At 38.2% G+C, this 25,871-nt stretch overlaps 1 protein-coding gene and 1 pseudogene across 1 annotated transcript in view; both read right to left on the bottom strand.

The window, feature by feature from the left end:
* ext1c (exostoses (multiple) 1c) overlaps window positions 1-25,871 on the bottom strand; it is a 206,607-nt gene that overhangs the window by 180,274 nt on the left and 462 nt on the right. The window lies entirely within an intron of this gene.
* LOC129410236 (5S ribosomal RNA) lies at window positions 16,105-16,221 on the bottom strand (annotated as a pseudogene).

Below are 25,871 nucleotides of genomic sequence, written 5' to 3'. Positions count from 1 at the left end.
AAAAGAGGAGCCTGACAGCAACAGTTACAGAAAGAGTTACAGAGAGAGGGGCGACGTTTCTTCAGTAAAACGCGAACTGAAGCCAGAGTCAATAGAGCCAGAAGCATGTGCATTCTTACTTCCTATTCAGAATGCAGTGCCAAGCAGGTTACACCCATTTATATACAGTTTATGGTGTTGCCCTAGTACAGATATATTGTATAAGCAACTTTTGAGGTCAAATTATGTGCGCTGTTTGCATCTAATATTAAAGAGTTTTCTTGGCTGATAATCAGGAAGTGTATGATTAGCATGCGGCCATCAGTCAAAGCCTGATCCCGTCAGATCTCAGGAGCTAAGCAAGGCCGGGCCTGGTTAGTACTTGGATGGGAGATCTCTGGGAAAATCAGGTGCCACAGTGAGGCGCCAGTCACAAAAACTGACTTTGTGTCCTTAGGCAAGGCACTTCACCCACATTGCCCAATATAAAAGTGGTGTGTGCAGGAGTGATAGTAGTGGTTGGAAGGCCTGATGGCACAGATTGACAGCCTTGCTTCCATCAGTCTGCCCCAGGGCACCTGTGGCTACAAGTTTACCATTCATCACTGGGTATGGAGTGAATGAATAATGGTCTGTAATGGTCTTTGAGTGTCCAGAAAACTGCTATATAAAACTGATGCATTATTATTTATTATTATTAGAGCTTATTAACTTATTGTGGTGAATAACTGGATGCTCTGAATGCATAAGGTAAGTGAGGAATAACTTTGGTCCACTGTGAATGTATGAAATGAAAAGGATTCAGTTTTTCTTTTTTTCTTTTTTTTTTTGTTTGTTTTGTTTTTAAGATTTTATTACTTATAGACTTTATTCGCGGTTACGTCACAAACCAGAAAGACGTTTGGAAAGATGCGATTACAATTTCCAGTGTAGTTACCGACACTGAGCTCACCTACCAACCATTGAAGTAAATGTGATCAGCGGTAAAATGAAGACTGCATATGTATGTGCTGTTTGGAATCATCTTGAATTTCGCGTCCTCGTCTCTTCTACTCGCATGTACCCACTGCGCTCGGAGTTGTGCGTCAGTGCGGAAATGATGAAAACTGAGGTATGGTTGGAATTGTTGATTAGCCGAACATAACGGAACGCTACTATGACATGCAGATGAAGAAAACTGAGCCTGGGAAGTTGTAATCGCATCTGTCCAAACATCTTCCTGGTTTGTCATTGTAATTGTAATTCTTGTCATTTTACTTTCTGGTTGGGTATGAGCTGTAGATGTGAGATAGTAGAGATAATGCCTAACTGTTACCTAGCAACCATAATGTTAACAAGGCCCAAAACATGTCTAAATAGCACAATAGTTATAATTAGACGCATAAAAATAAAGCACAACAACCTTATTTTATTAAGTGTGTTTTTAACTATGTAGAAATGCCTTCCTTATGCGTAAATTGTGCTTGCATATCGGATGGAATTTTTGGTGTAGTAAGTATTCCATTTTAGAAATCCCTATATTTTAGTGTTTCCTTTTCAACATTTTTGGCCCGACTGCCACTTCATGTAAAACTACGGCAAATATTAAGTACATGTACTATCCCAACAAATCAAGTACCATAATAATAATTAGAAAACCTGAAACCTGTCATGTACTACTAAAGTGGAGCGAGGGCTCACTGATGGATCATTTTGTGCGGCGAACTTGAGCGGAAAAAAACACAGGACCTTGCAGTGAATAGAGGGGGTGGGGGAGGAAGAGGAGAAAGAGGAGGAGAGGGAGAAAAAAGAGGAATCTGAAGAGGGGGAGGAGGTACGCTGGGTTCAAGGGCAGGTCTTCGGAGCAGTTTTCGACGCTCCACGATTCGCCGCTTTGTCATTCCAGACGTCGTTCATTCCCCGGACACGACTGCCTCCTCTGCCTCCTCTTCATCATCTCTATGAGCTCATTTCACCTGTGTCCTTAGACTGGACAGGTGTCATCCAAAGCAGTATAGGACGAAGATTTGCCGCACCGATTGGGGGCTATACTTTTCGAAATAGTCGCATCAAATTGTCTGACGCATATGAAGTCATTAGCATATTCATTTGTCATTCAAATTTTACACCGGATGCCCTTCCTGACGCACAACGATTTACTCATCTGATCTTGCTGATATTCTAGAATGTGATGCTTTTTTAATTTCAGATGTGGAGCACCTTTGACATGAAATATCTAAGGCAATAATTGAAGATAGAGTGTGGGACCTATCCGTGTGTTTCAGTGAGAAGAAAAATTAGCTCCGTTGCCATAGCAATTATAACAAAACATTACACCTTTTGTATGAAGTTGAGATTAACCGTTTTTGAAAGAAATATTGGCATCACTTTCTGAGGCTATTGTGGAAAAAAATAATGAAAAATTTGTTTAGACATTGAACTTTGTGCCTTTTTTTCTTTTTTATCCAGATCAGCCCAGTAATTGCAGAGATATTAACCACTAACCAAGAAGAAGCTGTTTTGACACACCGGATCAAAACTTGTGACTAAACCAGGACTAGACCAAAATTAAGCCAGAACTACACCAGAGATAAACCAGAACTAGACCAGGACCACATCAGGACAAAACCCAATATCAAACCAGGACTAGTAAACACCGAAAAATGCAAATTGTATGTGTTAAAGAAGACATATTGTGATTGGGCCTGTTATAGTTACAATCCATGACACGATTAAAGATTGCTCAGACATGCACAAATCACTCCAAAAACAATTTTGTGTGAGTAAATGCTGAGGGGAAACACTATAACATGGGTAAAAGCTCTGAAATGTCCATTTTGCAGAATAGGTTTACTTTAAACCTATGTTATTAGATGTTATTAGATCTTTTTTCAGACCAAGAGTTTGTTTTCATACCTGACAGTTTAGACTGCTCACTAGCGCTCTTTCTCAGACTTGTCATGTGATGTTGCTGTGGCGTGTCCGGTCAGCTGATTTATACAGGTTTTGGCACTGTCTTCCTACCAGTGGAGGCAGGACGTCAGCGTCTTCTGCAGTCCCACTTCTTCAGGACAGTATCCCAGGTGTGTGACAGTAAAAAAGCCCCCTCGTCCTGGTTTATAGTCCTGTGGGCACCTTTCTGTATTTGGACTGACTGTAAACTGGGATGAGGATACTGTCATGAGGAAGTTGGACTGCAGATGGCACTGACGTCCTGCTTCCACCAGTAGGAAGACAGCGCCAAAACCTATACAAATTAGCTGATCGGACCCGTCACAGCAACATCACGTGACCACCTGAGGAAGAGTGCTAGTGAGCAGTTAAAACTGTCAGGTATAAAAACAAACTCTTGGTCTGATAAAAGAACCTAATAACATAAAATATCAGAAGACCAAATGAACCTCATTGGGCTATTATGCTTTAAAGGGCCCATCTCATGCAAAATCAACTTTTCAGAGCTTTCTGAGAGTGATGTGTGGGCCTTGTATATGTCGGCGAAGTGGTTTTTAGATTGATTCAGTGTTTTTTTTAACAAATTGCAGCGTATTTCTGCCAATTTCCCACGTGACAATGAACTAAAGCCTGCTGCAACGTGACGAAGCAGAGAGCGATTCGCACCCACCCCAGTCCCCCGCTCCACAGCCTCCGCCCCGCCTCCACCCTGCATCGGCTGACAATTCCCACATCAACACCTAAACAAAAGCGAAAGCATAAGCTAATTGTTTTACACTGCAGTGTACATGATATAATAAGTTTATCTACTAGCATTTATTAATACTTTACCAATCAGTAACGTTCAGCTGATGTCGATGCGGTGCTTGCGCTTCGCGCACCTCCAAGTCCTCGTCCGATTCTGGGTCCAACACATGTGACTGAATGCGCTGTATCGCCATGACGAATAAAAGTTTATTCCTACCGCTATCAGGGTGCACGCCTGTCTCCCCATCCCTCCCTGAGATGGGCGGAGGAAGGGCGGCTCACTCAGAGCCTACGTCATGTTTGGAGGGCGGAGGCTGTGCTTTCTCAAGACGGGCGGGGGGATGAGCAATAGTCGGCCTTTCATAGTTCCTGGTCTGTGACTGCCTCCAAGAAATCAGTAAGATTCCGTAACTATTGTGTAATGGATGTTCCAAAACCCAAATTGTACTTGTGTATGTGCAGAAGATACAATGTGAAAAGAGTTATTTTGCATGAGATGGGCTCTTTAAACCTAGTGTCGTGTACAGTATGTTTACACTATAGTACTATGATGATAGTCTTTGTGAGGAGAATAAAATGCCTTTGGCCCCTGACTGCAGAAATAGTACACGTGGGGATAGTGCTAAAGAGGCACAAACGGCTCCATCCAGGACACAGGCTCGTGCTTTGATCACTCTCTGCCTCGAGTGCAAACAGCCTCCAGCAATACAGTCAATGGTACAAACAAGTGATTTCATTAGTTATATTACTGTGTGTTGCATCATATAGTTTCTGGGGCTGTGGCCGACTAATGGCACGTCCTGCAGATCAATTGGTCCACTAAAGGAGGGTGCGGCAAAAGCTCTCGAAACTATTACGTATCTTTATGTATCTGACCCAAACCAAACTGACAACATGCAGCTGCAAGAGAGTTCATGCAAAAGCTCCTATTTATGCAGAAGAAAGGACTACAAAACTGTATTTATATAACAACAGATTAAATTTGTAAATCATGAGTTTAATCTGATTTTTTACATGTAAATACAAAATCTTCAGCTAACTCACTCCCTCACCAACTTCTCCTCTCTTCTGTTGTCCATATAAATCCTTATAATCTAAACAAAATGATTAGTCTAACATAAAGTTTGGTCAACTAAGGATCAAAACAACTAAAGGCCTGCATCCTTAATAGTTGACTGTGAGCTTTAACTCATGTTATAATGTTTTTACCTTATCAAAAACATACCTGGAGTTGTATTTTGTTTCATTCACATGTTTGAGTAAATGTTTTATTAGTCTGTCTACAGCTCCAAAGCTTAAAATGTGAATGAAGCATGTCATGAAGCGGTAGTTTTCAAGTTAACAGCTAATTTTTACCTCTTATTCATTAGAGATTGGCAATTCCAGAGCTGATCCAAATTATTTTATTGAAGGTGTATGCGTGTGTATAGTTTAAAAACACAGTGGAACACTTCCTGTATTACCACCTGACATCACTAGGTGGAACAGTGTTAAACATGAATGAAACAAAACCACTCCAGGTATGTTTCTGATGACGAAACAACATTATAACATGGATCAAAATAGCGTAATATGGGCCCTTTAATAAAACAACTGAAATCTCAAATGGTTCAGTTACTTAAGTATTCAAAAGTCCTCTGTAAAATACATTTATCCTGTCTTACTATGTAAAAATCCTGCTAACCTTGTATCTTAGACCTCTACAAACGTGTTCTGAAATACATGGGATTCTTGTACTACTTTAGAAGTGTCAGTGTCAGTCTTGTCTAAAAATATGCCCTCTGAATGAAAGGCAGATTTTAAACAAGAATTGGAAACCATTCTTTAAAAATCTATTTCAATTTGTACATATTAAAAGGCTACCATCTGTGTTTCCTCATCAAAAACATACCTGTGTTTTTGTTTCATTCACACGTTTAAAACAAACCCTGCATATTTACCTTGAGTTCTTCTCTCAAACGGAAAATACAAAAAGTGCTCCACTAGAATCACTTGGATGATTTCAGCCTGGAATTGTCAACCTATACTGATGCAAACTACCCCTTTTGTCTGCTCTCCCACAGAGCATTTGAGCTTTGCAGAGTAAACAGAGTAATAATAAAGGATTACTCAACATGAATGAAACAAAACACAACTCCAGGTATGGTTTCAGTGAGGTAACAGCATTATAACATGGCTTAGAGTGGCTGTTACCTCACCGAAAACATACCTGGAGTTGTGTTTTCGGTGAGGTAACAGCATTATAACATGGCTTAGAGTGGCTGTGGACCTCTCAATCGAAATAGCTGATCACTGACTATTAAAAACAATTAGCTCTCGATTGGATTAAAATTGGATTCATTTCTCAACTCTACAATTGCTCCAAGTGGCTCCTAACTGCTTGTTTGTTGTGCTGACCTTATATCCCCTACATTTCATCCACACTGGAGTTCAAAGGAGCTATTCAAATCCACTGTTTCTGGCTCCAGGCGCAGGGGAAGCAGGCAGAGGTGAAGGGAGGATGTACTCAGGAGGAATAAAAGGGAACGCTGAAGAACGCTGATGGACCATGAAGAAGAAGGACCAGCAAATCGATCATTCAAGGTTCAGCATGTGTCCTCTGTTCTGCCCTCAAACCTGTCACAAACACAGGATCTAAGGTAGGTAGGTAGACATACATAGAAGGATAGAAAGAGAGACAGATGTATAGACACATAAAGACAGATGTATAGACAAATATAGAATAAACTCTCCACAGATGTGACCTGTAACTTGGCATATAGTGACGTCTCCCGCTTGACTCCTTAGAGACAGATACATTTACTGTCATGTGGGAGATTTCAAGCAAAGCCATTTCATCACCATGGAGACAAGCAGGTGAAAACCCTATACCAGAAAAGTTACATAGTGTAGCGTTAAACTTGAGAGAAGGCTGAACTGCTAAACTAACAGAAGGAACGATTGCCTGAAGAAATTTGATTACATTATTAGATTTGATTACAGAGCAAAAGTACAGATTAACAGGTTTTATTTAGTGCTGTCAATCGATTAAAATATTTAATCGCAATTAATCTCATGAATGTCATAGTTAATTATCGCAGATTAATCTCACATTTTTGTCTCTTGAATAATCATGCTCTTATCAACTTAAAAAAATTTAATAGGCTTACTTTGCGGATAAATTTTTTTTTTTATTACAGCTGTGTTTGTGACTGTGTTTGTCTGCCCCAACACCTGCTGTACGAAGGGAAATGACATCACACGCTGCTGTTTGGTTACATGTCGTGCAGCAGAGCTAACGCTTTCAGAGGAGAATATAAGTCCAGCGGCAGAAGTCTTTATTAAATAGTGAAACCGATATGAGTGCTGCAATATACACTCCTCCATGAGTTTATGGATAGAACAACAGCTTGAAAAACTTCTGTAAAACTTCTCTCTCTGTCACAGCCCGTATCAAAGGTAAGCGTGGCTTCGCCGTGTGTTTTGGAACAGAGTTTATTTTGTGTTTTTCTCTTTGTATGAATAACATCAGCGCATCTGACTGGGCTTCCTAGTTTCATATAAATTGTTTTGCTTCCTGTTTACAGCTGGATCCTTTTTCTAACATTACTAGCAGTGGCCACAGCTTATGAAAAAGGTTTCCTATAAAAAAAATGTATGCCATTAAAAAAAATTTAACAGTGTTAAAATTGTTTTGTGTTAACTCATTAATAATGCAATATTTTTAGCAGACTTAGCAGAGGACAATGTGTCTCATTTGATTGCAATTGTTTTATAACAATACTGAAAGAAGACCCATTATGCAAAACTGAGCTATAGTTGTTTCCCCTTGTCATCTACCCTCGCAAAGCTGGAGTGATTCGTACATGTTTGAGTCATCTTTAATCTCTTATTTTCAAGACGCCATATTCACGATCAACTCCCGTTTTCACCCCCACCAGTATACACCCACTGCTCTCTACTTAGTGCATTCACAGCTCTTTGTTGTGATGACATTTAAGACGATGTCTGTTCCCGTTGGGCACTGCAGTTTTCTAATGAGAATGATAACATAATGATCCACGGGTGTCATAGATTATAACTATAGCAGACACAAGCACAATGTGTCTTCTTTAAAGTTATTTTGGTTTGATTTCTGCCGCAAAATGGATGTAATCTATCAAGCCAGAGGTAGAAAAATGAGGAGGCATAAATGAAGTGTTTACTTTTACTCATAGGATTAGAGTATATGAAATGGGCATCTGCTGTTTTCATAATACATTAGATTCATAGATCGAAGAGCACTTTCTGCAGATTGAACGGCACTGATTAAAACTCTGTCTTGTTTATGTTCAGGAAAGGAAGATTGAGAGCCAGTTTTAATAAGACAAAATAAAATTTAATTGACATTTGTGATCGATCTAAATGATGAAATAAATGATGTGATATATATTGTAATCTTTTGTCATATTTCAAAGAGCTGCCAGAAAAAAAGGGAGATTTATACAGAAAATTTAATTAGTTTGAGAGAAGATAAAGGAGAAGGGACATGGCACACAGAAAAGAACTTGTGTAACTTTTCTGGCTGGTGAAGGGTCTGTGAAATGCTCATCTCCATGGAGATGCTATTGCTTTCCCTGGAATGCTTCACAGTACGGTATTAAATCTTCTATCTTCATGGAGACTAAACCAAGAAAAGTTACAGGTCAAATCTATAGAGAGGCTTCCCTGTTTACAGTCAGAATGCATGTTTTCTAGGTATTTTTGAGCTCTAAAACCACCTGTGATTTACTAGAGCTATTGCTTTCTCTGGAATGTTTCAGAGTATGGTATTAAACATTTCTATCTTTACAGAGACCAAACTAGACCAAGATACAGGTCACATCTGTGGAGAAGCCACCCTGCTCACAGTCACAATGTCTGTTTTTCTGGGTATGTTTGCGTTATAAAACCACCTGTGATTTACTAAATGTAAGGTAGAGCTATTACTTTCACTGGAATGTTTCACAGTACCAAACCACAGGACCAAACCAAACCTAGTTACAGCTCAGATCTGTGGAGAGGCAACCCCGCTCACTGTTAGCACGTCTGTTTTTCTAGGTATTTTTGAGCTATAAAACCAACTGTGATTTACTAGAGCTATTGCTTTCTCTGAAACATTTCACTGTATGATATTAAATGTTTCTATCTTCACGGTAGACCACGTTAGACTTAGAACTAGACCACGTTACATATCAGATCTGTGGAGAGGCAACCCTGCTCACTGTCAGAACGTCTGCTTTTCTAGGTATGTTTGCACTACAAAGCCGCCTGTGATTTGATAAATGTAAGGTAGAGCTAAATTTTAATATCATGCTATAGAACATTCCAGGCAGAGCAAGAACATCTCCATAGAAACAAGCAGGCGACGCACCCCCAACCAAAAAGTTACACATTATAGCTTTACGGAAAGTTTCAAACAGCAAAAACTTGCATGCAAAACTGAACAGCATGTGGAACCAACAGCCTTGCATGGTGAAAGAAAGCTGTGCCCGTTTAGACCACCGGGTGTACCTGCTGCTTTAGCACAGCCCTGACACTGACTCATTTAGTGAAATTAAATTAAAATGTAGCTCCCATCTGCCCAAAGCAAATGTTGTTTACCGCACACACACAGGGCTTATTCAACCGCCATTTTCACAGACTTTGATTAAAACTGCGTGGATTCGATGTAACCAGCGATGGCCACCTACCGCTGTGAATTCAATTACAGTCAATTTCAACAAAATGGGTTCTTTTTTAAGAGATTTCGTTTCATTTTGAGCCCATATTGGATTTTGTCATTTTATTTGTACAATTCTCTGTTTGTGGTTCAAATGTTGGAAAATGAAATCTAGCAGCAGGTATTTTCCGAAAGGGGAAGAAATGATTTGTATTATGACAGAGCGGTTCAAAGATTGACAAAGGAGAAGCAATTGGCAAAATGAAATGAGATTTGGAGGAGTTTGAAAGACAGGGCACCTCATGAACCAAGAGGTGCTGCAAAATGTTGGTGATTTGTAGTAATTGCCCCATGTCTGCCTGGTAGATGGTTACTTTAACAGTCCTGAGATGTAGTCCCAGAAAAATGGTACAAGTTTGCCAAATTGGGTTTGACAGAGAGCAATTTTGTCCCCATGTCTCACTGTGATGCGTGTAAGGAGGTTTCAGTGCTGGTAAGACTGAATGTCGCCAGGTTTTTTCAAATGTAATAGAAAATAGAAAGCTATATAGTTGCTGAGTCAACTGATTTAAAGCCACTATTAAATCTGTACGTTTTTTTATCAAAACCTGAGTCACTTAAAGCTGGTGCAAGTCAAGTCTGAATTACTTTTAAATAATCCAACACAGCCTTCGTGATGTAAAGTGCACATTCAATAGTCAAGCCATAACATTTTTTGAAAACCGATTCCTTATACTTTTTTTTATTCTGTTCAAATTATTCAACTAACTTCAATTTTTTTTTTTTTTTTTTTTTCAGTATGGACAATATTGGACTGTAAATATGTATTTTGCTTGTACAAAACTAATTGGTTTTGAGTTCTGATTTGTCTTAAAATTAATTTCATTTCAAGGTTCACTATGTAACTTGTCTGTCTCCATAGAAACAAGCCAGTGACACTACCAGGCCAATTTTCAAGGATCTGGGGACAGACGAGCCCACTCACAGTAAGAATACAATTTTTTTTTGCAAGGTATTTATTAGCAGTAAAAAAAACAACAAAAAAAAACTGCTGTGCTGAAAATTTGAATGCCATACTGCAGAACATTCCAGGCAATTCAGAAAACTGTACATAAGGAGCATTTAATAGTGCTTTACCTGGCCATCACTATTAAAAAAAACAAAAATAGAACATGTTAACTATTACACATTTTATTTTGTTTCACAACTAGGGATGCACCGATTCCAATACTGGTACTGAAAATATTGGAGACGACACTGAAAAATTAACTGCATCCAGTATCTGTTCCATGATACTGGTTAAGTCAATATCATGTTTGAATCTAATAAGAATGTTTACTGACTGGTGTTGGCCTAGATTGCCTGATAATATTTGAACTTTTATTCATATGAAGTTCTTCAGTAGTCATTTGAAGGATAAATAACAGTTCCATAACACAGTTGGATCTCTGGTTTAACTGTGTTTTAAGGCAGTGTTTCTCAAACTTTTTTCTGGGAACCCATATTTTAAAGTCACAAATCTTCACCACCAAAGTCAATAGACATTATTTGTAAACCACAAAATAAATTTGTGACCATTATTGAACATTAATGAGAATATTTTATTGTTGACTGAGTGATCGTGTCTCTCTGAACAATTCGCATTACCGCATTTTTCAGACTATAAAGCGCACCGGATTATAAGGTGCATTAAGCGAAACAAACAGACGACACTTGAGACTTGATACTTTTTAATTTCTTACTAGAAGGATTCAAATATAGCTTGAGTAATAATGTGTTTAATGCAACTTTGTGCACATTTGTTTACATTTCACAGAAACGAAACTTAAAACCACACGACTCATTTGCATAAACTACTAAAAAAACAGCTCTCTCCTTGTGCGATGATGTGGTCAGCTTCTGTTGGACTAAAGAACACAACTCAGTGAATATTTATGAAAATCAGTTCGAGGTCAGTAAGCACAACCAGAATTAAAACATAAGGCGCACCGGATTATAAAACGCTGACGCTTTTTAAGAAAATTATGGGATTTTAGGTGCACCTTGTAGTCCGAAAAATATGATACTCAAGTTTTAAAAAAGGAAAAACAGTAATCAGTGTTTGCCACAGAAAAATGGTTAGGCAAGGCAGTGCTGCTGAAAAAGTGAGGAGGTGTATGTATATATATATATATATTACAGACTTACATGCAGATCGTGACAAGATGACTCAAAAAAAAAATCTCTTAAGACCCACCTGAGGATCACAAGCCGGTCTTTGGAAAACAATGTTTTGATGAAATAAGTGCCATTTTCTACCCCTGCTGGTACTGGTTAATAACGCTTATCCGCAGATACTTAAAGTCAAAGTAAAAGCTGGATCGGTGCATTCCTACTCACAACTAAACTTCTGCTTTGACCCTGACCTTGACTTGGTGCACAGATGCCTGCAGAAGCCCACAGACCATAGTTTTGGTTGTTCTTGTGGTTCCTTTCATAGCTCTCCTCGGCGTGTGCTGCAGCGGGTCCGGCCCACACTTAACCACATGTGGCCCCGTGTTTTCTCTGGAGCGCGATAGCATGTTAGCATGTTAGCGTGTTAGCATGTTACCTCGCTCAAATCAAGTGTTCGCAGCAAAACACAAACTCTGCGGCAGGAGCGAGCGACCGGGTGAACTAAAATTAAACCCCGAACTCTGTCATTACAGGGCTCTGAGCTGCAGCCGCGCTATCACCAATGATGCTAGCTCCGTCTGCTATGTTATTATTGCTTTGTTTTGGTACGGCTAATGTTATGTGTCTTTTATGCTTAAATTAAATCACTGTTGAGCAGAAACTAAAAAAAAAACACCATGAGTTGCTGTTTTTCTTGTACTGGAGTAAAGTCTGTGGTGAAATAAATGACTTGTTTGTGGTAAAATGTTCAATTTGTCTGGACATGGTATTTCCTAACTTCCTCACAGACAGAGCTCTCTAGATTCCTGAGGTTTGATCATAATAATATTCATTAAAAAACTCACTTAAAAAGGCACATACCAATTCCAAAATGATAATATAACCAAAAAATATATGTAATTTTCAACAAAAAGACATGTTTCTTTAATATTACCATGGTCTAACAGTTCTGAGATAGACTGAAACCACTTGAAAACTATTCAAGAAAAGTCCAATTATGTCCTATTTATACTAAATACTTCAAATGAATATCTAGCAGCATTACTAGTTTTAGTCTTGATTTGTATCTTTATTACTAAATACTCTGCTCTATCTAGTACTCACCATAATAGAGGAAAACAATTCAGCTGATGGCAATTTCTTAAATGTTTAGATTGTAAATTTCCAAATCCAAAAGGAGGCAATATTAATATTCAGTATCGATACTACATTTATAATAAATATCTTTAATATCACCATGGTTTAAAGGGCCCCTATTACGCTATCTCCTGATTTATGTTATAATGTTGCTTCCTCATCATAAACATACTTGGAGTTGTGTTTTGTTTAATTCACACATTAACACACAAACCCTGCATATTTAGGATGAGTTCTCCTCTCAAACAGAAAACACTCCATTCTATGATTTCAGCTCGAGAATTGAAAGTCAAAGAAAGTCAAGGTGGACCAGGGCATTTTAAGATTTGGAGATGTTGACCGATGAATAAACCAGGATTACTAAGGATTACTATTAACATGTTTGTAAGAAACAAAACACAACTCCGGCTATATTCTTGATGAGATAACAACATTATAACATAGCTAAAAACTTACTTAAACTGAAATTACACAATTACACAACAACATACCTAATTTTGTGTAATATAGGACCTTTAAAGGAGACATATTGTGCTTGAGTCCACTATATAGTTATATTCTATGACACTTGTGGGCCATTATGTTATAATTTGCATATTTTAAATCACAATATTCATCTAAAATGACTTAATTAAAGAAACATGTCCACTGAGTTCCACATTAGAAAACTTAGGTGCCCAATGGGAGTTGACGTCACTGTAAATGTCGTCACGGCAAAGAGTCATGACGTTGTCAGCACCTCTGATGGATAGCTGCACATCACACTAGGGAGTAGCATTTTTTGTTTTTTTCCTACCAAAAACGACTATGCGAGACACAGATTAAGAAAATAAAATTGAAGAACAAAGTAGAACTGAATATCGTTGGAGGTAGAAATGGGAGTTGACTGACATGCCATCTTGAAAATAAGCAATTAAAAGATTGCTCAAACTTGCACAACTCACTCCAAATACAACTTCAGGTGAGTAAATGATGTGGGGAAACAACTACAACATGGTTAAAAGCTCTGAAAGTTGCATAATATTTCCACTTTAAAAGTTCAGAGATAGCTCAAAACCACTCAGTCTATTCCAGAAAATCCATCTTTGTCTTATAATTCTTCAAATGAGTATCTAGCATTGGGCAATATTGATTAATATTAATTAACAGTTTCATATTTAGCCTAACCAGTATCACTAATGAGAAACACAACTCAGCGTATAGTGAGTTTTGAAGTTCATTCGCCCCAGTGCTACTCTGGCATATACCTAATCACGCCTTAGATCTTTTCCAAGGCAGTTTCCATCTTGTGAAGTTAATTTGTCCGGACTTTAATAAAAACCTCGGAGAGAGTGTGGGTCCCTGTGCCGGGTTAATAGGATGTTTACCTCAAGCATAACGCACAGCACTCCTCCTCCCTCCTCTTCCTCCCTTTCTCCTCCTCCTTCCTCCGACCAAACGCAGAGTCCAAATCCGGAATAATTACTACACAAGGCGTGATTAATTATGTGTCCACAATATGCCGCTCTCCAACGCCACTAGGGCTAATTAACACGAACGAGAAGAGAAGGGAGGGGCCGAGTCGGAGGAAAACACAAGCTGAGTGAAGACTGTGAGGGGGGTTTAAACTAGGACCTCAAAGTGACAGTGTGGAAATAGAGGGGAAGTGCATATTTTAATTAATTACGTGGTAGTAGCAGTGGTAGTACTTGTGGTACTAGGTTGTGGTACTTCACACTGTAGAATATGATGGTGTCATACTCCCAAATGGGGGGCAAAGGCCAGAATTCCCTATTGAATACATTGTACTTTGTCATGTAATATCCAAAAGGTAGTACAGTATATGAATATTATTAGTACCTAGCAACAGTTCGAGCTACTTACTGTGAAATATAATAAGGAGCTGTAATGGTGGAAGTTCCAGTTGCAGTATAGAATGAAAAAAAATGTGAAAAATTGTGCCAAACTTTTGCATAAAATTCACCTTAGTGTGACGTCAATGTGTTTAGAACTGTCTACTTCCTGTAATTTTCACCATCTTTTCCAACTTTTCTTTGCAACCTGCTTATTGATTTGTGTAAAATTATAATTTACAACAAGTATTATCAGACCAAATTAAGTCAGAATTAGACTACATTACCTCTAATAACAGTTGTTTCACACCCTCTTAATTTACTATTGTAGACCACTCTCAATATATAAGATATATTGGAGTTAAAATGCTTTTACACATATTTTAGTTGATGGAAATCTGGCCATTCTCAAAATTCTCAAGGTCAAGCTAAAGCACAGATGTTGAATGTTTTATAGAGCTAAACCTTAACATCCTGCCTCGGCTCCTCTGTTTCCGCTTGCACGATTGTGAATGCTGAAATACCATAAATAAAACATGAATAAAATATGGATGGATTGTGCAAACTGTGACCTCTCTACAGACTCTCCCTACACTTTAAAGGCCGTGTGTCCAATTCTTTCCATTTGTACAAAATTTGTCTTGCCCCAGTACATACTGTATGAGCAGTTCTTATGTTGAAATAAGTCAACTGTGTGCCCTCTGAATCTAATTACAAATCATAGCATGTTTGTTGTGTTGGCTTCTTCTGCTCTGGTCTGAGAGATACGTGAATAATTAAGATGCTCTGATGCGTATGGTAAGTGAATAACTTTGGACTTGTATCTTAAAATTAACTAGTTCTGTGTTTAAGTAATTATTTCATTGCTAAATTGAGGCTCTAGTTCCTGCCCCAATCACCCAGTTTAGGTTTCCAACTTTAGTCTAGGTTTAGTCTTGCTTTAGTACTGTTTTAGTCCTGGTTTAACCCGGGTTTAGTCTATATTTAGTCCAGCTTTATTCCTGGTTCAGTCCAGCTTTAGTCCAGCTTTAGTCCAGCTTTAGTCCAGCTTTAGTCCATCTTTAGTCCATCTTTAGTCTAGGTTTAATCCAGGTCTAGTCCATGTTTAGTTCAGGTTTAGTCCAGTTTTAGTCCTGGTTTAATCCTGTTTTAGTCCAGGTCTAGTCCTGGTTCAATCTAGATTTAGTCCTCTAGTTTTAGTCCTGGTTTAGTCTAGGTTTAGTCCTATTTTAATCCTGTTTTAGCCCTGGTTAAGTCTAGGTTTAGTCCATGTCTAGTCCAGGTTTAGTCCTGTTTTAATCCTGTTTTAGTCAGATAAAGCCTAGTTTTCATGTGCTGCTGTATCCACGAGTTTGAAGCTGCCAAAATGAACTTCCTTATGAGTTGAAGTTCACTTTATTGATTGATAGCATTTATATAGTGCCTTTCAAGATACCCAAAGTGCTTCACAGTTCATTATTCAGTCACTACACACTCAGTGGTGGTAAGCTACTACTGTAGCCATAGCTGCCCTGGGGCAGACTGACGGAAGCAAGGCTGCCAATCTGCGCCATCGGCCCCTCTGACCACCACCATCACTCACACTCACACCACTTTCATACTAGGTAATGTGGGTGATGTGTCTTGCCTAAGGACACAACAACAGTTTTTTTTACCACTGACACCCCACTGTGGCACCTGGATTTCCTAGCGGTCTCCCATCCAAGTACTACCCAGGCCCAGCCTGCTTAGCTTCTGAGATCTGACGGGATCAGGCTTTTACAAGTCAGTATGGCCACTTTAATACTCAATATTTAGTCCACCCCCTCATGACCTGCTTAAGTCGTGTTTTTTTGATTGATATGTTTTTATGTTTATGTTATGTATTTGTGCCAAGAAAGAAACAATAATCATGCATACTACATATACATTGTGAACAACAGAAAAGCACAGTCCTGGTTAAGACCTGGTTTAGAAATGATTTATCCATAGTTTCTAGTGAAACAAATCCTGGTTTAATTCAAGTTAAGACTATGGAGTAAATTATCCTACAGAGATACAACGAGCATAACTACCAACCAAACATCTACCAACGAATCCTACTTAGCTTCGTCATTTCCCACTGTACCTCACACAAACGCGGTGAACACCCCAGCTCCATCTTCTCCACCACTGAAAACCACATTAAAACCCAGGTCACTCCCTCGCTGTGGTCCCATTGCATCACACTGCTCTTTGCTCCTGTCTTGTCAGCCTTTCTAATGGATGTCTGGCTTATGGAAATGCCCTCCACCTCCGCTCCCCTCCTCTCTTGAACATCCGAATGCTTTGACAGGCCAAGATGTGTGACTGCAGCAAGAAAAGACATTAGCAAAACACAATGAAGCCCAAATCCCATTACCGGGAATTCCCATTAAAATATATATTGAATTAATCTGATGCCAGGCTACTAATTTACCCCTGGGTTCCATCCCACGGGACCATTTTGTATGAAACGACAATGCTTTATCTGGCCGTACTCAAGTCTATTTTTCAGCAGAATAACAGGTCTGTGGTACTGAGAGTCATTAAGGGTATAGTGAAAGAGAGCAGGTAATGTTATGCCATTTGGGGTTTTAGCTTAAGTGTTAGCCTAATGTATTGTGTAAATTAGACTATTTTACTTTTCCTTTGTTGATAATTTATGGGCAAGAGGGAGAGAAGAGCGATGGTGGTCCTCTTTCAGTAAACAGAATTAATTAAAACATGCCACCGTGTTTCGAAACCAGAGATGTACTTGGAACGGTTTTAAAAGAAGGTAAAATTAAAGTGTAACTTTTCAAGCCAAAAATACACTAAAACAAAAGCCTGTTTTTTTGTTTTGTTTTTTGTTTTTTTAAATTCATTTTGGTTGTACTCATAGCACTGGAAATTTGTAGTCCTTACTTGTGTCCTTACAGTAAGTGGGCTTGCATCTCCACAAACCTAACTCTTTTTTGGTCTAACTTGTTTGTTTTTGGGGAAATGTTGTTCCTTTTTCTATAATATTCCATAGTATGGTATAGTTAGTTATGAGGGGTGTAATGTCTCACGATACGATATCGTCATGGTATGAACCTCACGGTACGATATTTATTGTGATATCGTGGGAAAGCTCACGATATGGTGGGGAGGCTTACAGTTAGGAATGTAACAATATCCAAATCTCTCAGCACAATATTTTCATAATATACATCTCACAGTACGATATTTATTGTGATATTTTGTGGAGGCTAAACAGCTAAAACTGTTAATATGCTACTTTTTCCTCTTAAAATGCCTCGACAAGACTTAATCCAAAGAACTAAGACTTAAAAGTGCTTAGAACTGTTATTTCTTCTTGTAGCCTACACTGAAATGGAGCAAAGGATCATGGTCTATGTAGTTCCCTCTGTCTTTTTTTTTTAGCTATTGCTGCACCATAACTTTTAATTTAAGAAAAGAGACTTGAAATTCGATATATCGTGATGGTCCAGTACAATATCACGACATTTCGGTTATTATTACATCTCTATTAATTATTTATTTATTTCAAACCTTCACCTTTCAGCATCCAATTCATATAACAACAAAACAGTACAGACGCAGATACAAACATGCATGGTTTGAAAAGGGGAAGGATGAAGTTTATACATTTCCAATCCCCTCCCACACATCACAGAACAACATTTCAACTATTCAATAGACTAGTATGTTATACATGACAAGACAAAACAGAGAAAATAAACATTCACACACTCATCCAGACACCACCAGGCTCAACCCTCTCTGAATGCATATCTCCATGGAAAATGTTCTGAAATATGGCTTTAAGTACTGCTACCTAGTTATATTCTGTACCTAGTATTTCAGTATAAATATATGTTGTGTTTTGTTATTATTATTATTATATATAAGACAGGTTTTAACAAATTTCTGTTGGATTGATTCAAAAATATTTGAGTATTGTTATCAGTATACTATGTTATTAGTATATCAATATATTCATTTCTGTCAACATCGCTCACTTACTCCTATTATTCAGTAGTCAACACGTCCTCTGTTCATTTTCAATATATGCTGTCCATAAAAATGACATTCTCATTATGAATAAATAAATTGAATAGAGACATCAGCTCTGTGCCTCCTCCTCTTTGCCTCTGTATCGTCACTGCCTTGTACATATTTTCTTTTCAATCAGACAGTCAAAATTCCACCATTTCCAGTCTATTAAACACCACGGTTCTGCATATGGAGAGTTTGATTGACAGGTGCCCGAGTGTCCTTGCTGCTCACTCAACCGAAACTTCATTAACCCTGCATCCACTACTCACTACTGTCTGAAATATTCTGTGTCAAACTTAATGCAAGTGTGATCATTGAATTTATATTTTGTAGTGACTTCATGCCGGGGGTGTTCTACAGGATGCACGCTGCCGAAAAAGTAGGTAATATAGTTAAAAATACAAACTGTGATGAATAAATAGCAGAATGAAACACTTCAGTAGTTAGTTTGTATGTATAATGTGTCAAATAAGTTATTTATTCAACCCTCTACAGCTCAAATCTAATCAGAACAGGAAAAAAATACCTACAAGAATGAAGAAAAATTACCCATGATAAATACTAATCCTCCGTAACTATTGTTCCATCTATGAAATATAGATGTATCAAGAATTTCAAACTTCCGTTCATTGTGCGATACATACTGTGCAAAAGTGAGCATCAAACTGTCATGTTTGTTTTCCCAGTGAGATGAGTCTATTTACAAAGCTAGTCTTTTCAAGTCTTTTGAAACATATCGTTTTTGTTTATGGTTCTGATATTGTCATATTTTAGTTTTGGGATTCAGACATCATAACTGTGTGGTTGTTTAATGTCCTAACACCGGAAAACGGCTCGAGAAATTTGTTTGCGAACTCCATAAATGCAAAAGGGAATCAGATGTGTGTGACTATAAACGGTTCAAACTGTTTCCCTTCCCAATGGAATTGAAAAATAGTGAAAGGCGAAGGCGATGGGCAGTATTGATCCACAGGAAGGACAAAAAAGTTAACCTCTGACTGCCTAAATCATCCCGAGTTTGCAGCGAACATTTATGTGGAGCGACATCAAAGTAGAATCCCGTTTGTTAAGCGAGAGGTGCAGAAGACAAACAGGCTGAGCTCGCACTTTCTTGTTCTTGTAGTTTTACAGCAACATCACGTCTTGGTCTCTTTGCGGTGGAAGGTGTTTCTTGGTGAACAGCTGGTGCGTTTCACTTTGGCATTGACTTTTTAAATTTGTAACCAAGGCTGAGCGAAGGATCAGGATTTTGCCTTGATGTCGCTCCACATACAAAATGTTCGCTGCAAACTCGGGATGATTTAGGCAGTCAGAGGTTTCCTTTTTTGTCTTTCTTGTGGATCAATACTGTCCATCGCTTTCGCATTTCACTATTTTTCAATTCCGTTGGGAAGGGACACAGTTTGAACAGAGGTTTACAGTCACACACATCTGATTCCCTTTTGCAGTTATGGAGTTCCAAACTAAATTTCTCGAGCCGTTTTCCGCTGTTAGGACATTCAACAACCACACAGTTACGATGTCCGAATCCCAAAACTAAAATATGACAATATCAGAACCAGAAACAAAAGCGATATGATTCAAAAGACTACAAAAGACTGGCTTTGTTAATAGACACATCCCACTGGGAAAACAAACATGGCGGTTTGATGCTCACTTTTTCGGAAAATCCTTCCCAGTATGCAATGCGCAATGACTGGAAGTCCGAAATTCTTGATGCATTTATTGAATTATAAGTCGATATAGTAATTATCATGACAGGCCTTAGTGCGCAATTATCAAACTGCAAAGGCTTCAGTTATTTAGATTGTACATATCCTGTTTTCTTATAGGAAAAAGTAAGTATAGATATATAAAAACCCAAGAGCAGATTTAAACCGCACAAACAATTCTAAATTTCCAATATTGTAAACAGTCATGAGCTGCAATAAATAAACAGCAGAATGAAACACTTTAGTACTTAGTTTGCATCTGTAATGAGTCATAGAAGCTCAAACCTCATTATACAGCCAAACAATAACCAAAAATCTTCCAGTAGTGCAAAGAAAATGTACACGCAATAAATACAGACCTCAGAAATCTTGTTGTAGCTTTTGTAAGTTGACTGATACAGTAATTCAAATAACAGGCCTATTGTTTTTGTTATTTCTTCTTAGTTTATCAGTTTATATTTCAGTCTTTTCTCCAATGCACCTACAGTTGTTTACAATTTGTACGCTATGAACAGAATCCTTTTTTTAAAACATAAATTGCAAATGTAATAGCTTGTAAGAAAAACATGCATTTGATTTTTTCCGGAAATCTCACAACCCTAAAACAAACCCACGCTGCGGTCACCTGCCTGTACCGTGTCCATTTACAGTGATGATAATCTGTGAACAAGTGAAGGCCATTTCAGATTCTTGGCAGCGACAGAAGCAATGTACAACCCACGGCCCATCTGCCGGGGAACGCAGAGCCAAAAATGACATGGTATTGAACGCATAGACAGTCTCAGGTGTAGGAGCGTATCAAAGCTGTCCATATCTGCAGAGCTCACAGAATCTGAGTTTATCCCAGCTGTCTGTCTCCTGTCGGCGTCTGTGTAAAGAGCAAGGGGAGCAGCCGGCTTTGGTTGTGCTACGAGGCTGTAAAAGACGTATTGCCAATAGATTCGTCATTTAATTTAGTCTTTTCAAAAACAAAATTAAAATGGATCTTGATTTCGTTAACAAAAATTACATATATTACACAAATTTGACTCCTGTGAGTGTTAAACCATGTTATCATGTTGTTATCATGAAAAACAAACTTTGAGTTGTGTTTAATTTCATTCACATGTTTGATTTATCCTGCATTATTAGTCTGTTTATGTCTCTAAAGTTCAAAATGCTCTGTTCCACCTTGCAATTTCACTAATTGGTAGTATTCAAGTGAACAGCTACTTTTTACTCTAATTCACACTACGTTTATATGATGACAGTCTGAACAGAAGACGCAAAAGTGGCGTCGCGTTTGCGTTTAGATGAGCGTTTTTGAGAGGAAATCTGCGTGCATATGGCGATGCAAAAGTGTGTGGAATTCGATTGGGTATGCATGCCGTCTGGCTCGCCTGCAACGAATTGGTTCGTCCAGACTTTGACAGAGGTAACAGCAGATCCTTCTCTGTTCACTAATAGTACCTCTGCAGATTCTGTACATTTGTTGGGATGCCTGCTGTAAGTTTATTAGTGTCAGAGTGTGTTTGTTTCTGTGTACTGTATGTATGTGACGTAAACCCGTACACGACGTGAGCAGATCTGACCAGAGTTTTGCGTCGTGGGCAGTGTAGACGGAAACACTATTAAACTTTTCCACTCTGGAGGGTGATTTCAGATTTTTGCATTTTTAAGCCGTCACCGTGTAAACGAAAGGCACTTCAGATAAAATATTTTGTCATTTTTACCTGCAAGCGTTCTTGTGTAAACAGGCCCTTAGTAGAGATTGGCAATTCCAGAGTGTTTTCTGTTTTGAGAGAAGAACTCAGCCTAAGTATGCAGCTTTTCTGTGTTAAACATGTGTGAATGAAACAAAACACAACTTCAGGTATGTTGTGATGAGGAAGAATTATAACATAGATCCTATAATAGTGCAATATGGGCCTTTTAATCTACTATTTAACACAAAAAAAATAGTAAAATTTCTTTCCCTAAAGTCTCAACTCTGCTCCAAACTGCATATTTTACTGACAGATGATTGGCTGTGGACCTCTCGATTCAAAAATAACAACCATATCTTTGCACAGCTTTACAATTTTGACATTATTTATTCTTCCCTACTCAGTGAACAGATGTTTGGATGCTTTAATATGAAACTGGTATCAGATATCGGCACTGATAATTGAAAAATTTGATATATCGGACATCGGTTTCAAGAAATCAGTCCCGAGCCCTAATATTGCTTGACATCGAGTATCAGCAGATATTTAAAACCATCGGTATCGGAAAATCCTACATTCTCCTCATGAAAAAACACATTGAATATAAACATGAGTTCTGTCTCCCTGTCTTTGCCTCTGTATCGTCACTGTCTTGTGCATATTTTCTTTTCATTCTCGACAGTAATTCCTCCATTTCCAGTCCATTAAACACCAGGGTTCTGTACTTGGAGGGTTTGATTGACAGATGCCTGCGAGTCCTTGCTGCTCGCTCAACCAAAACTACAGTTCCGAGATATCGCTTCCAAGCTCTAGTATCGCTTGATGTCGAGTATCAGCAGATATTTAAAGCCAAAGTATCGAATCAGAAAAAACTGTATCCAAGCATCCGAGTACTAACTGGGTTCAAGACCAAGAGTAGACAAGATCGAGCATTGACAAGATGGTATAGCCTAAATCTCTTGTTATTTACAGTGAAATATAACACTGTTCTATCTATTCTGTCTATCTGTTTTGAGGAATAGACTGAGCTTGATAAGATAACATTACAACAGATTTTATGCAGCATCCGTGACAACAGTAATATGACAGTGGAGTCCGCCCTCACATAGATAAATATTTTCTGTCTGCTGGACCCGGGCTGGACTTTATTATCAAGCATCGCTGTCTGACCCTCGCCATATTTCACTGTTATTTCACTGTTATTTCACTGTTTCTCATAAAGCTGATGCAGTCAAGCATTTAGGCAAGTTTTCATTTTCTCTCGTCAAAAGCAAACAGGGCACTGAGCAGTAACATCAGCATCCAGACTTCTTTTCCAACTATATATTTCTCCTCAAACTATTTCAATCCCAGACCAACTTTATATGCAAAACATGAGCAGAACCAGAATCTCTCCAGTACTGCAACCTCCAGCTATGCATCTTACTTTAGTAGACTATATGAATAAAAATAACTTTAAATTTGACTTACTAATAGTGTAGTACTAACATTTCAAACTCAATTTCAATGCTGTCAAAAATGATTAAAGCTCCTATATTACTCAAAATTGACTCTTGTGAGATTTAAAGATGCACTGTGTAACTTTTTGGTCGGGCGTCCGTCAAATTCTTGTTTCTATGTCATTGAATGTTTCACAGTATCACTTTAAACAGCGCTGCCTTACATTTATTCAATTACAGGTGGTTTTATAGCTCAAAAATATCTAAATAAACAGGCGTTTTGAGTGAGTGGGGTTGCCGCTCCACAGATCTGACCTGTAACTCGTATCCATGAAGGTAGAAAGGTTTAATGCCATACTGTGAAACATTCAGGACGAAGCAATAACATCTCCAAGGAGGAAAAAAAGCATTTGACAAAACCTCAACCAAAAAAGTAATACAATGTACCTTTAAACCATGTTATAATGTCATTAAAAACATATCCAGTGTTGTGTTTTGTTTCATTTCCACATGTTTGAGTCTTTTAATATTAGTCTGTCTACAGCGCCAAAGCTCAAAATGCTCTGTTCCACCTCGTGATGTCATGAAGCGGTAGTTTTTTACCTTCTTTTCAGTTGAGATTGAAAAGTCCAGGGCTGAAATCTTCCAAATGAGTCTAGTGAAGGTGTCTTTGTGTTTTCTGTTTGAGAGAAGAACTCAGCCTAAATATGCAGCATATATGTGTTAAACATGTGTGAATGAAACAAACAAAGCACACCTCGAGGTATGTTTGTGATGAGGAAATAGCAGAGAATAGAAAACAGTGTAATGTGGGCCCTGTAATATTCAGCTATGAGCTATTTTATAAGATATTTTTAGACAATAAAAGATCTAGAAGTTTTAGTTTCTTTAGTATTAACGTGCTCTTATAAGCCTATTAGTTCTGATACAGACTAGCTCAAGAAATGGTCCTCGTTTTTTTCTGGTATCAATACTTCAAATGAATTAGTTTTAGTTTTAATATCAATGAGTATCCGAGTGGGTACTGGGTATTGATTATTTTTACAACTTAAATAATAACTGCATTCTACTTGGCTCCCTGCCTCATTTAATTACCATGGAATAGCCTGCCAAGTTCATAGCTTTAGAGAAAACTCCTCCTATGTTCAAGTATTTGTTTTGTTATTTGTCTGTGAGCTCAAATCTTAAATCTACAAAGCTGTACGATTAAAGTAGGCTGGGCAAAAATACTGTATTCTTTAAACAGTTTGTTACAGGCTATAGCTTCTTAATCTTGTACGAGCAGAGTCCAGCACAGCACTAGATCTTTTTACTGAAACGTGTTCAAATCCTCCAATCTACTGTATATCTTAAAGGGACCATATTACGCTATTTTCTGGGCTATTTTATAACACTGTTTCCTCATCAAAAACATACCTGGAGCTGTGTTTTGGTTAATTCTAGGGGTGTAACAATATCCAAGTCTCACGATACAATATTGTCACGGTACGATATTTATTGCGATATCACGGGAAAGCTCACGATATGGTGGGGAGGCTCACGATTAAGGATGTAACAATATCCAAACCTCTATGTGCAATATTTTCACGATATACATATCATGGTACAATATTTACTACGATAGTTTGTGGAGGCTAATGAAACTGTTAATATGATACTTTTTCTTCTTAAAATGCCTTGACAATAATCCAAAGTGCTTAGAACTGTTATTTCTTCTTGTAGTCTGCATTGAAATGGAGCAAAGAAACATGGTCTATGTTGTTCCCTCTGTCATATTTTAGCTATTGCTGCACCATAACTCTTAATTTAAGCAAAGAGACTTGTAATTCAATATATTGTAATGGTCCACGATATTATTGTGAGAACTTTGACGATACGATATCACGATATTTCGGTTATTGTTACATCCCTAGTAAATTCCATTCATGTTTAACACGTAACTCTGTTCTTCTCTCAAACAGAAAACTCTGAAGTCATGTGGTGACACAGGAAGTGCTTCACTGTGTTTTTAAACTCCATACGCCTTCACTAGAATCATTTGGATCAATTCAGCCCTGGAATGTCCAATTTCTGCAAAACAAAAGGTAAAAAAGCAGCTGTTAACTTGAAAACTACTGCTTCATGACATCGCAAGGTGGAAGACAGCATTTTGAGCTTTGGAGATGTAGAAAGGCTAATCATAAAAGGTTACAAAAATGACTGAATGAAACTAAACTCAACTCCAGGTATGTTTTTGATGAGGTAACAATATAAGAAAATCTGTTAAAGCTCCTAGGCTTCCTAAGTTAACTCAAACAGCACTGATATTTGACTAAACATAAACTGTAAAAACCTTTGACATTATCGAGCAAGCGTGCAAAAAAGCACAGAAAAGAGTCATAAAACCGATACGGAATCCCTATAATATTGGCTCTAATGTAGTGTACAGTGCGATGCTGGTGGTACCACGTCTGAGCAGCGCGTGTAGTGACAAAGGTGATGCGCGCGGAGAGGAGAGCAGACAACGGCACGCTTGGTTGCTTTGTGGACACGCTTTCACTGTCAGGTGGTGCGTC

Source organism: Boleophthalmus pectinirostris, unplaced genomic scaffold (genome assembly GCF_026225935.1).
Source record: "Boleophthalmus pectinirostris isolate CB_2022bp ecotype Guang Dong unplaced genomic scaffold, ASM2622593v1 HiC_scaffold_21, whole genome shotgun sequence".
NCBI classification, from domain to species: Eukaryota; Metazoa; Chordata; class Actinopteri; order Gobiiformes; family Gobiidae; genus Boleophthalmus; species Boleophthalmus pectinirostris.
Note: the sequence above shows the minus strand (reverse complement) of the source record. Positions and strands in the feature narration are given on the sequence as shown.